Source organism: Penaeus monodon, chromosome 14, assembly GCF_015228065.2.
Source record: "Penaeus monodon isolate SGIC_2016 chromosome 14, NSTDA_Pmon_1, whole genome shotgun sequence".
NCBI lineage: Eukaryota > Metazoa > Arthropoda > Malacostraca > Decapoda > Penaeidae > Penaeus > Penaeus monodon.
The window spans coordinates 15,325,718-15,338,377 of NC_051399.1; the positions used below are offsets into that span (position 1 = coordinate 15,325,718).

General features: G+C 51.4%; 1 protein-coding gene across 3 annotated transcripts in view; it reads right to left on the reverse strand.

Moving 5' to 3' along the window:
• The window catches only part of LOC119580918 (golgin subfamily A member 1-like), a 78,033-nt gene that overhangs the window by 26,540 nt on the left and 38,833 nt on the right, over positions 1–12,660 (reverse strand). The window lies entirely within an intron of this gene.

Consider the following 12,660-nt stretch of genomic DNA (forward strand, 5'->3'; position numbering starts at 1 on the left):
TTTTTTTAAAAAAAATTTTAAAATTATCAAAGATACAATCAAATTTACTTGGCAACATCAAATAAAATGTTTAAAAAAACCCGGGAAAACCTCATTTTTTGGGCACAATACCAAAAGTTTATTCAAAAATTTTAAGCTATTAAAATAAATTGAAAAACCTGCCAAAGTTTTTACATCGATAACTTTTAACAACTGCTATTATATAATTTTAGGGACCGGGGCCAAAATTTGAGCATTCCCCTGAGAATGTACAACCATCAGTTCGGGTCGAGTCCAGGCCGAAATTAATTTCCTTGGCAGGAATTCACCTTTTTCCTAAAACTGGTGCCAACCCCAAAAGTCGTTGCCCAGTCCAGATAATAGATAGAATAACCTAAAGGTACATTGTCTTCATGGGGAACTGGGGCCAACTAACTATCCCCCAAAACACAAAGGAAAAAAAAGATCATGCGTACCAGTGCCAAAAATGAACTGTTAAAAAGAAAGAAAAGAAAAAGAAAAAAAGAAGAAAGACAAGAAAAAAAAAGAAAAGAAAAGAAAAAAAAAGGGAAAAAGAAAGAAAGAAAAGAAAGAAAGAAAAAAAAAGAAAAAAGAAAAGAAAAAGAAAGAAAAAGAAAGAAAAAAAAGGGAAAAAAAAAAAAAATATTATATATTTTATTATATATTTTATATATATTTATATATTATATTTATATATTATATATATTGTTACGCTGACCCCTCGTCTCTCTGCCCCCCACCGCAAGGCGCTAGGCAGACAGCGAGCTATACACAGGTCGTGAACACTGAACAGCTCCAAGAGGCACCGAGCACCCCCGCGTCCCAGAACACCAGGAGGGCAAACGCAAAGTGGCGAGGGTAGGGGCACAAAATAACCACAAAATGACAGTCTTTCCTTATTAACACAATTTATTTCCCCGTACACTTTTCTATAGGCACAATACTGGGGGAAACCAGCATGTCACACTGCACAATACAGCTTATAACAGGACAACACAAAGTTTATATCAGGTCACAAAGGCACACACGAGCTCTTCACAAGAGCAGCACTCAACTCCGTCTCTCGGGTTGTTTTCCCCCGCTCCCCGCTCACAGCCACTGCGTCATGTTTGCCCAGGTCCCTTCAAGTTAACACTGCCCAGGTCATCCTTTCATGTTACCATGTTTCGCACAGAGACAATGACCCCCTGGCGTAGCACTATCCCCCCCCTATCAAGCAGACGACCCGTTGCTCTGACATATCTAAACCTGAAACAAACTACAGAAATTTAAATAAATTCAGTTCTCAGAAAAACAAAAATCTTTCAAACCAGCGCGGCTTTCTTCGCTCTCACTGGGGTCGCTCTGGAGGAGGTGTGGGCGGCGGGAGATTGGCAGTGGCACCCAGAGGGTATCTCCTGTCCCAAGACCTGGCTCATGGGCACCACTGACGTCTGCTGCACACCTCACTGTCCAAATGCTCGTCCTCATCTCGGTCAGCATCTGCCACGTCTTCATCGCCGCTACTGGGCTAACGTCATTTTTCACCATGGCCCCCGGAGTAGCTTCCTGGCCCATGGTAACGCCACAGCCGGGGAAGTCAGGCAAACGGCCCCACACCAACCAACTCCTTTCTCCCCGAACTCTTGGACGCTCCACTTCCTCACAAGTGCCCAGCTTTGACCAGCTGGCACCTTCAGGTCCTTATTTGGGGAAATTAGCTACTAACCCCTGTAACTAACCCCTCCCCTGGTCCAACAAGGCTCCCCCCAAATGCTAAAGCCATCAGCCAGCTGCAGGTTCTGGATGACCTCCCGAGGCCCCTACTCCACGTACACTCTTACAGTCGACTCGGATTCTAGACTCTGTCCTGGGGGCAAGGTGCAGTCGTTCAGCCTAACTACCTCTGCACAGCCAACCCTGAAGCAAGGGCACATTTTCACCGTGCACCCTCAACCATTCCGTCCAAGGCCCCCACACCCTTACTTGCATCAGGTAGTAAAGGGCCCCACAAGCATGTCGTCCAAGGGCACATACACCGGCACCGCTGCACCGTCTGCCCCGCCATCGACCTCCATGGCCCCTTGAGCCCCTTGGGCGTCCCAAAATGTCCCGGACACCAACGTCCGTGGTGCGCTGGAAGTGCAAGGGGCCCAACAATCAGGCCGCACTAGGGTTTTCTCCCCCCAGTGTCCACTGTCAGGCGGCATGGTTTCCCATCTTTTGAGCCCTCCCCGCATCTGCGGGGTTTCGAGGGCCCTTACCCAAGTCGGGGCCCGGAACCGGGACAGCGGGGTTTGGGCCCCCCTTCCCACCGTCCGATTTTTCCCCTGTCCCATTTTCCTTAGCCTTAGGACATCCCTTGGGATGTGCCTATGCCACAGCCCCTTGCGCACTGCTGAAAGGCATCAAAAATCCTTCCGGTTTTGAGAGGTGTTTCTCCGCTCCCTCCGACACTGACTACGTCTGTGCCCTTCCTCACCGGCCCCAAAACAAAGCCTTGGAAAGTGCTCGGGCCATTTTCCCCAAAGCTCCTTCCCATTGCCTTCTCCCCCCGGGGAAGCTGGCTGGGCTGAGCAGCGGGCCCTAGGCCACTTTTTGATTTCGGAAGGGCCCTCGACCCCAAAGGGCCCTCGCCAGCGCCACGCAGGTCCCGGGTATCCGTTTGGGTAGTTTTGCAGCGCGGGCCCTGCAAAGCGTAACAAAAAAATCGTGGGCCAGGACCACATCACTCTTCCGCACCGCAGGGTCGCCCCTTACCACGCTCCCATCCTGCCCCCGCTGGGACATTTTCTTTCGCCACGCTCACAGTCCGCTTCTTCAAGTGGGCCCGTATCCCTGGCCTGATGGGGGGCCCAAAATGGCTTTCAAAGCCTCCGCCACGCGGTGTAAAGGCTTTTGGGGGGGGCGATCCCCCAACACTTCCACCGCTGGGCCCCTTAACCCTGTTACCACTCGGGCCTTCTTTTCCCGGCTCCACCCCGGGGCAGATCCAGCATTTCAATTGGACGACATATGCCTCCGGGCCCCCTTTCCCCCGCGTACTCACGGGCGTACCTTCCAGAAGTTGGAGGCCGAGGGGCTGCGGGGGGGAGAAGCGTGCCGGAACTAAAACCTGGGGGGGGGAAAGGGGGGGAGGGAGGGAACGAGGGGGTTGACCGGGTCCCGGTTTTTCCGCCACCTATACCCAAGGGAGCGGTTCCGAGGTCCCCAGCCTTTTGCGCGACCCCTGGCTGCGACACGACGCTGCGAGGCCCCGGGGGTTTCCTGCCAGGACCCCAGGCAGACCCTAAATCTGACCTCTGGCATTGTTGCAGCCTATCTGCCTTCCCCTGCTTGCAACGTTACTACCCCGTGACGCCGCTTTCCCCTTTCCCTTCCCCCTCAGGCCCCGAAAACCCCCTCAATCTGCACCTCCTCCTCATTCACTCTTCAGCTGTTGCGGCCTTGTCGGGATACTGCTGAGTTTCCATCTTCACAGATGCAAGATTGCTCTGTAGCACCCCACAATGGCAGAACGTTTCCCCTGCCTTCCTTGCCTGCATCTCGACGAGATGGTGCCCTCTCGGTGCCTCTTGCCTCTCTCTGCCCCCTTTTGCCTTTTCCCCCCATCCGGGCCACATGGCATGATCAGGGCCATCTGGGCCCGGGTTCACCTCCTCGTGCCCCCCAGTCATAGCCCCCTCTCCTCGTGGCTGCCGCCCTCTTTTGGGGCCAATGATAAAACGGCGCGTCTCACTGATCAAACACAAATCCCATCCTGACCCCTTTGTTACGCCGACCGCCTCGCTCTCGCCCCAACGCAAGGCGGCTAGGGGAACGGCGAGCTATACACGGGTCGGAAAACTGAACACTCCAAAAGGCACCCAGCACCACACGTCCAGAACACCAGGGGGGAAAAAGCCAAGTGGCGAGGCAGGGGGCGAAATAAACACAAAATGCATTTTTCCTTTATTAAAACAAGTTTTTTACCCCTACACTTTTCTATAGGGACAAACTGGGGGAAAAACCGCATGTCACACTGCACTACGCTTTAAACAGGCAACACAAAGTTTATATCAGGTCACAAAGGCACCCGGGTTTTCACAGGAGCAGCACCCAACTCCGTCTCTCGGGTTTTTTCCCCCGCTCCCCCCCCTCACAAACCCTGCGTCATGTTTGCCCAGGTCCCTTCAAGTTAACACATGCCCAGGTCATCCTTTTCATGTTAACACATGTTTCGCACAGAGACAATGACCCACTGGCGTAGCAATATATTATATATATTATATATAATAATAATATATATATAATTATATATATATATATATATAATATATACGTATAATATATAGTAATATATAATATATACATATATATATATATATATATGTATATATATATATATATATATATATAGATATATATGTATATAGTATATTATATATATGTATTATATATATGTATATATATATATGTATATGTATATGTATATATATATATATATATATATATATATATATATATATATATATATATATGTGTGTGTGTGTGTGTGTGTGTGTGTGTCTGTGTGTGTGTGTGTGTGTGTGTGTGTGTATGTATATATAATATATTTATGGAAGAAAAACCCACAATACAAAAACTAGATTTATTGAAAATGAGTTTCGAAATCCACCTGGATTCCATCTTCAGGTCTGAAGAGGAAAGGGAGAGGAGGGGGTATAAAAGAGAGAGAGGAGAGGCAACGCGGGAACACGGGGCAGGTGAGGACAGACGAACGGAAGCAGAGGGAGGTCACATCCGGTCGGAGAATCGGGCGGACTATGCGCCGGGTGGCCGGCATACGGTAGAAGGCGGAGGATATGGGAAGCAAGGAGACTATCAGCAGGAGAAAAGCCGCTGTTCAAGTTGAAATTAGGCAGCAGCTTTGTAAGGGAAGATTCCACCAGTCTGCAGGAGTGGACATCAGCGGAAGGAAAAACAATCCGCGCCGCTGACCAGTCCATCTGATGGCCAGTGTCCCACTGGTGGCAAAGGAGGGCATTGTTGTTGTGTCCCCTGGATACAGTGTACTTATGTTGAGACAGACACTCGTTAAGACTGGCGCCTGTTTCGCCAAAGTACTGCTTGTCAAAGGAGACACAAGGAACAGCATAGGAGCCCACCTTCGAGGTGGAAGGAGGGCTGGTATGGACCAGGTTGCAACGGAGAGTGTTCCCCTGGCGAAAGATCAGCCTGCAATTGAGAGGGTGAAGAGGGCAACGGAGAGAGTAGATCTCCTCAGCGTAGGGCAGGCTGAGGACAGGCAGGTGAGGAATCTCTTTAGGAGGAGAGTCGTAGTAGAAGGTACGCCGTGCCCTAGATAAGGCGGCCTCATGAACATGACCGGGGTAGCCCAGTTTGGAGAACAAGCGAAGTAAGAAGGCGATCTCTCGCTGTTCCTTCGCGCCCTCCGCATCTGTTACCCCCAGTACGTGGATGGAGAGATCGCCTTTTTACGTTGCTCATTCTCCAAACTGGGCTACCCCAGTTATATATATATATATATATATATATATATATATATATATATATATATATATATATATATATATATAATAAATGTATATATATACGTATATATATATATATATGTATATATATTATAAATGTATATATATATATATATATATATATGTACATTTATATATTATATATATATATATATATATATATATATATATATATATATATATATATATATATATATATAGGTGGAAGGGTGTTGTCACTCCCAGGACGGGAACGAGAGTTACTTGTCCTGCCTGCGCCCTGGCAGGCACCAACCCCTCATGAAACTTGTGGGGGAAAGCCCTCAGGAACCCCACAGCCTGCCACCAACCCCCTTTATTTGGGGCAGCGTCGGCGGGGGCGGCAGAGGTGGCGTTGTAGCAGCACGACCCCACAACCTGAAGTTCAGCGTAGTTTCCCAGGTTGGGTCGCATGAGGTCCACAGCCATGTCCACGCTCATTGGACAGTGGGCTCCCCTCGTTCCCTGCGCGCTTACACAACGCTCGTGTACTTAAGGCGCAAAGCCCAAAACGAGATCAAGGCGGACAAGACGAATAAACCATGTACAAACATGTCTGTCCACCAGATTGTCCAACAGATGGACTCTCGTGCTGGCCCCTCCAGGCCAGCACCCAGACCAGGAAGGTCCCTGAGCCCCCCTCAGCCGACCCCCCCTGACTGACTCAGGAGCACCAGCTGAACCAGCCGAAACCGCTGGTGGCCTCCCCGAGCCAGCCCCACAGCCGAAAGGGCGGACCGAAACGGCCGAGGCCGGAGTCCGACTCTTGATGGCGAGTCTGGTCCCCCAAGGCGTTTCCCGCAATTCAAGGTCCCGTTAAACCCGAAGGCTTTCGACAATGCCTAACCAAATGGTGAGGGATTGGAGAGCCAGCGCAAAATCCGGCTGTCGACCCGGGTTCCGCGAGATCGGGGGCATGATCATCGTGCCAAAGATCAAGCCACCCTTGTTTCCTGCAGGAGACAAAGGAGTTAAAAGATGGGAGGAAAGTGAGCCTCTCGCCACTAAACCCCCGAGGAGAAGAGAGTAAAGATGGTGCTACTTCGCTTCTCAGTCTCCATATGATGTGGAGGTATAACATCACACCCACAGTCGTGGAGGCTTCCCGATTGTCGAAGGGGAAGCCCTCCAACCAGGCAAGTCCTGGTGACCATGAAAGGTCCCCCAAGCTCCACCCTTGATCTGGGTAACTGGGGGTACCTAAACCTACGCACTTATGGCCTGAACCACTTGGGTTTGTTTCAAGTGCCAGAAGTACGGACACACCAGGCTAACTGTACAGCCAAGCCAAAATGTGGTGTCTGTAGCAAGGCACACAATACTGAGGTGGCATCAAGGCACATAAAGAAGAAAAAGAAGGACACAACAGCAAAAATATGTCCTAACTGTGCCAAGAGGATCATGCCTGGAGCCTGGCTTGCTCTGTCAGGAAAGAGGCGGCCCTCAAACGGCAAGGGGTTTGCTAAGAAGCGACCAGACTTTGTTCCTGCCCCCCCAGGCACCTACGCCCTGGGGGGGAACAAAAGCGAAAAGGCTTCCCGACCTCCTAAGAGGAAGGAAGCTGCCCCCCAGCCGAAACCGGAGATCCCCCGACAATCGGAGTTCCCCCAAGTAAAGCAAGTGCAGAGGAACCACAGGAAGAAAGGTTCCAACAGCACCACAGGGTTTCCTCCCCGGGCCCCAAAGAAGACATTTTTCTTCGACGAGGGGGACATGTCGATCCTGATCACTGCTGTGGTCACAGCAGTGGCATTTATCCTTGTCCAGGACCGAGGAAGAGGCGGATAAGGCAGTCGACGTTGCCATGACGACATTCAAACAGACTGTGAAAAGCATAAAGGGAAGGAAGATGGGAGGGCCAAATCAGCCCAATCTCTCCCTCACCCCAGGTCGAGACTCCCTCCCCTCTCCAAGCCGGGGCTATGCCCTCACAGGCAGACCCATAGCCAGGCTTTTGCCCTCACAGGCAGAGCCTAACCAGGTGATTCAGTGCAACAAGCCGAATCAGAAGAAGCTGAGCCTGCCCAGGCAAGGCCAGCCAATGCACAGAAACAGCCTGGCCCGAGAAAAAGCCAAAGACGAAAAGTCAGAGCTACCAAAGGCTCTCCACCCCCCAGTGGACCCAGGGATAGCCCGACAGCCGAAGGAGACCCTCAAGCAGTGAGGATCTCACAATGGAGTTGGTCAGACTCCGACCGTCCAACCCGAATATGACGATGTCTCTGATGTAACTACAAATTAGTAACATCATGGCACGCAATCTAAGTATTCTGCAGTGGAACATCTGTGGCTTCTCCTCAAGGAGTGCCATCCTCCATGCAATAGTGCGATCAAGGAACATTGACATTGTCATGCTCCAGGAGACATTATCAGCGGAAGCTGTTCGCTTCGCCGGGTATCACGTCTACGCGTCCCCACGTTCCGATGGCAAAAGAGGCCTGATGACCCTGGTGAAAGCAACAATTCCCTGCTCCGCAAAAAGCCGATGCACCCCCACTGTGGAGAAGAAGTTGAATCTCTTGCCGTCGAGATTCAACTTGGCCGGGGACCCCTGAAAAATTTTTACAATGAGTACAGCAGGCCACACTGCAGTAAGTTTAGGACCATCAGCCAGGTATGTGCTTCCGCAGCACACGGACCCGAGTGATCATAGGGGGAGACTTCAATGCACACCACCCCAATCCTGCTCCTGCAGGAACCGGATGCGCTGGCCATCACATAGCAACGTGTTTGAGACATTCCCCGAGATCGTTTCCTAAAAAAGCAGGACCCAAAACATGGAGAGAGGGGTCCTAGACCTCACCCTGGCCACTGCGACTCGGGTGGAGAGGAATGGCTGGCATGTCGATGAGACCGCACTAGTGACCATATGCACATAAACAACCCTCATGGATAGTGGCCAGCGAAATAACGACCGAATCCAAGAAAAAAACAGAAAGGCCAACTGGAGGTTCCAGAGCGCCTGGCCCGCGTCTGAAAAAAGCAATGAACCCACACAGAGCGAAAATGTGGAAGTGCTACAAGCCAGACTTGTAAATGCCATTGATGAGGCACCCTCACTGACCATACCCAAAACTCGGCCTGGGTCCAGGAGTCCCCAAGGACGCTGGTACTTCAATGACGAGATTAGGGAGGTCAACCACAGGGTAAATATGTGCCGAAAACATTTCCGAAGGCAAAGAAACCCCCGACAACCTAGCCCTCCAAAGGGGAGGGCTGTCAGGGACGCCAAGGAAACTGCCAGCAGAGTTGAGGCAGGAAAAGTGGCTGGAATGGTGCGGGGTCTTTCGAGCACCGTACACCCTCTCAGAGCTATGGCAACGGGTAAGCGAGCCACCGCCGCTCAGCCCGAGATGCACGCACCACGACCCCTAGGCTGAGGCCAACAGACTGGCGCAGGAGTTCTCTGTGAGAACGAGTAGCGACAGTCTGCCAGCCGAACTGAGGGCAAGACAAGAACGCCTACAAACCAGACAGACTTGCTCACATCAGAGAAAGGGCAGGGGCCGAACCCGATAACTCAGACGTTATCTTTTCTCTGAGGGAACTAAGAGATGCACACAAAGCCAGTTGCAACTCAGCCCCAGGCGATGACGGGATCTCGTACCCCATCATCTCCCGCCTGGGACTGGAAGGTGAGCTTGCATTCCTGCAACTCATCAACAAGTCCTGGGAAACTTCCACTCTACCCAGAGCTGGAAGAGGGCTACCATAGTTCCCATCCCTAAACCAAAGGAGCCGGGAAGTACCGCCCCATCTCTTCCTCAGCTGTCGGGCCAAGACTGCCGAGAGGATGGGACTGAAAACCGGCTCCAATGGAAAATGGGACCCCCCCCACGAAAACACCTCCACGGGTTTTACCAGGGCATGAGCACAGCGCCCCAGCATAGCCATGCTCTTGAGCACAGTAAACCCCGGGCGCATCTGTGGCAGTATTCCTTGACTGGAGAAGGCTTTCGAAAGGCAAGTCCTCTTGCCATCAGGAGAGCCTGATCCAAAAAGGAATCAGAGGTAAGCTCTTGGCTTGGATAGGTGACTACTTTACGAATAGAACAGCCAGAGTCAAATTCCAAGGTCACCTATCACAGCACATGCCACTAGAAAATGGAACGCCACAGGGTGATGGCCGGGCGATAAGTGAAAGGCCCGGGCGAAGCCAGAACTTCGCAAATCTCAAGCAAGCAAGCCACAGGGTGGGGTTCTCAGTCCAGCCCTTTTTAACACACTAATGTCCTGTATCCTCAACATAAACCTCCCAGTGGGGTGGCAAGATCATTCCTATGCAGACGATCTTGCTATCATCTCCACTGGAGCACACTGCCTAAACAAAGCCCAGCGTTGTCTGGACTTGGTATCCGAGGAGTGTTGCAGGACAGGACTAAAGATCTCTGCAGCCAAATTCAAAGCCATGGCTCTGAGACAGAGAGTTCAAGGCACAAGTCTGAAAATCCAGGGAATGGACTTGGAATGGGTTCAGGAATACCTGTACCTTGGGGTAAGGATAGACCGGACCCTCTCCTTCCGCCAGGAGGTCCAGTACCTGCTTGACCGAACAAAGGCAAAAACTGTCTGTCATGAGAGCAATGAGTGGAAGACGCATAGGGCCAGACACAGAGTACTAAGATCATTCTACGTACCCTGCTGTCAGGCCCATTGTAGACTATGCCTCCCTCGCTCTGATTGGCATCAAGAGAAAATATAAAGACCGATTGGAACAGTCCAAAACGAAAACCGCCAGGGTCATTCTGGGTTCCCCAAGGTGGGCGAAGGTTCTCAACCCCTAGTGGGGGGACAAACCTTCTCCCCTTGGGTCACGAATTGATCTAACAGCAGCGCAATTCTTCAAAGGTCATCCAGGCTCCCAGGAACACAAGCCTAAGACACAAAATAGTCAGACGCCTAGAACAAGAAAACGAGCTGTTTGCAAACAACTCCTGGCTGTCTCACACAGCCAGGGTGCATGGACTCCCCACACCCTGACTTTGTCGAAGCTCCGCCGTGGGCACAAACCTCGATAGAGTTCTCCGGTCATGAGACTGGCAAGGGAAAAAAGAATGAATATTGTACGCCTAGCCTAAAGGCAGAAACCCAGAGGGTCATTGCAACCAAACACCCCTCCGGGGAGGGAGAACATATTACACAGATGGATCGGTCGATCCCTTGACCCACACTGCAGGCGCCGGCCTCGCAGCAAGGATGCCACAATATCCATGAGGGTAACAGACAAACGCCTCCTCGCTACAGGCAGAGGCAAATTGCTATCATGGGAGCACTGAGCCACGCGTCCGTGAGGGAAGGACACGTGGTCATACACACAGACTCCAAAGGAGCCGTCGACTGTCTTCAGCAGCGCTCACCCACTGACAACATCTACCTCCTGACAAACCCTCCGCACAATAGCACAAAGGATGCTTGCTCAGGGTGAAGAAAATTTTCATAAACTGGGTTCCCAGCCACATAGGGATCAGAGGCAATGAGCTTGCTGACAGATTAGCCGAATCGGCAGGGGTATGCCCCCCAATCCATGATAATACACAGAGCCGAAATTTACTTAGGAGGAAGTGTACGGTGACGGCCAACTCCTCCCTCCTGCAGCTTCCCCAGAGAGGAAACGAGATCCTCCCCCTCGGCCAACTGGTGCTCAGATGCCACAGGGTATGAACCACTGGCACTCTGAAATAAAAAAACAAAGGGTACCGAAGTCATTCTGCACAGAATGCGCCTAGGTTACCACTGTGCATGGCAGATTATACAAACCATAGAACGTGAAGAGAGGTGTTGCATGCATTGCGGCGAGCCGAACGCCACACTGGTACACTACTTGGAGAATTGCGTGCCCCACGCAATTCCTAAGACAAACCCCACAGAACACAGCCGTTGTGCTGGTAAAAGAGATTATGCGAGATGCTTACACCACGGCTACAGGAGCCCTGCTGGCAATCCCACCGCCACGGTAAGCACCGAGTGTCAGACCAACAAATGAGGGCAGCCATAAAAAAAACTGACACAGGCCCGGGCCATAAGTGAAAGGCCCGGGCGAAGCCAGAAACTTCAAGCAAGCAAGCAAGCAAGCCCCGATCCTCCAGCAGAGCAGACAACAAACAGCACCACAAGGGACTGCCCAGTTTTAGTTGAATGGGGAGCCTGCCGGCCCGTTGATCTACAACTTCCCATAAGCCCACCATAACCTGTGGGCACTCACACCCACAAGAAAAAAACTCCCCAAAGAGATAAGACCCCCAGTAACCCAAATAGTAGATGCGCAACCACTATCCACTATAGCGTGCACCCGGAGTGACTGCCCGAGGCTTAAAACCTCAGGCGAAGCTTTCTGGGTAGGCGCTTGGAACATCCGGTCCTTCTGGCAGGATGAGTGGTTACTTCTGCTATTGAGGGACTTGGAGCGACTGGGAGTTGAGGTGGCTGCTCTCTTGGAGGTCAGAAGATCTGGTAGCAGCATGATCAGTATGGGTGGGTAACACCTACTACTGGTGGGGCCGCAGTGATGGTCACCACCTCCAGGATGGGAGCCATAGCCATCTCCAGCTGACTTCAGCCCTTGGTAGTTGAGGTGACACTGGTTGATGAGCGTATTATGGCATTCAGACTTTTGGTTCATGTCTCTTATTGCTGTATATGCTCCTACTGATGTTTGTGGATCTTGATGTGAAAGAGGCGTTTTATGCCAAACTCGCATCTGTGGCAGATAATTGCCCCCAGCGAGATATTCGTATTGTCTAGGCAACTTCAATGGGGTATCGGCTGTGACGAGCTGGCTATGAGATGTTTGTCGGGGCCCCCCCAAAGGCTCCGGAGCTGATCCCAGCAGCGAGAATAGCCTCCTTTTCCGGGACTTTGCTAGGTCCCAGAGAATGAGGATCTCTGGCTACTGGTACCAGCACTCCAACCCGATCGTGAAAAAAGGTTTTTAGCGATACGGGGGACAGTGGCCCAGGAGATCGACCAAAAATTCTTGTTCGCTGCAATGGGGATTGTCCAGAACTGCAGAGTTTACCGGAGTGCCAAGTTCTTGGCACGACCATGTTGTGCTACCCTACGGGGCCCCTTCAAAAATCCCCGTCAGTCCCCGTGGCCACCCTAAGGGTTTTTAACCCCGGGAAGATAAGGG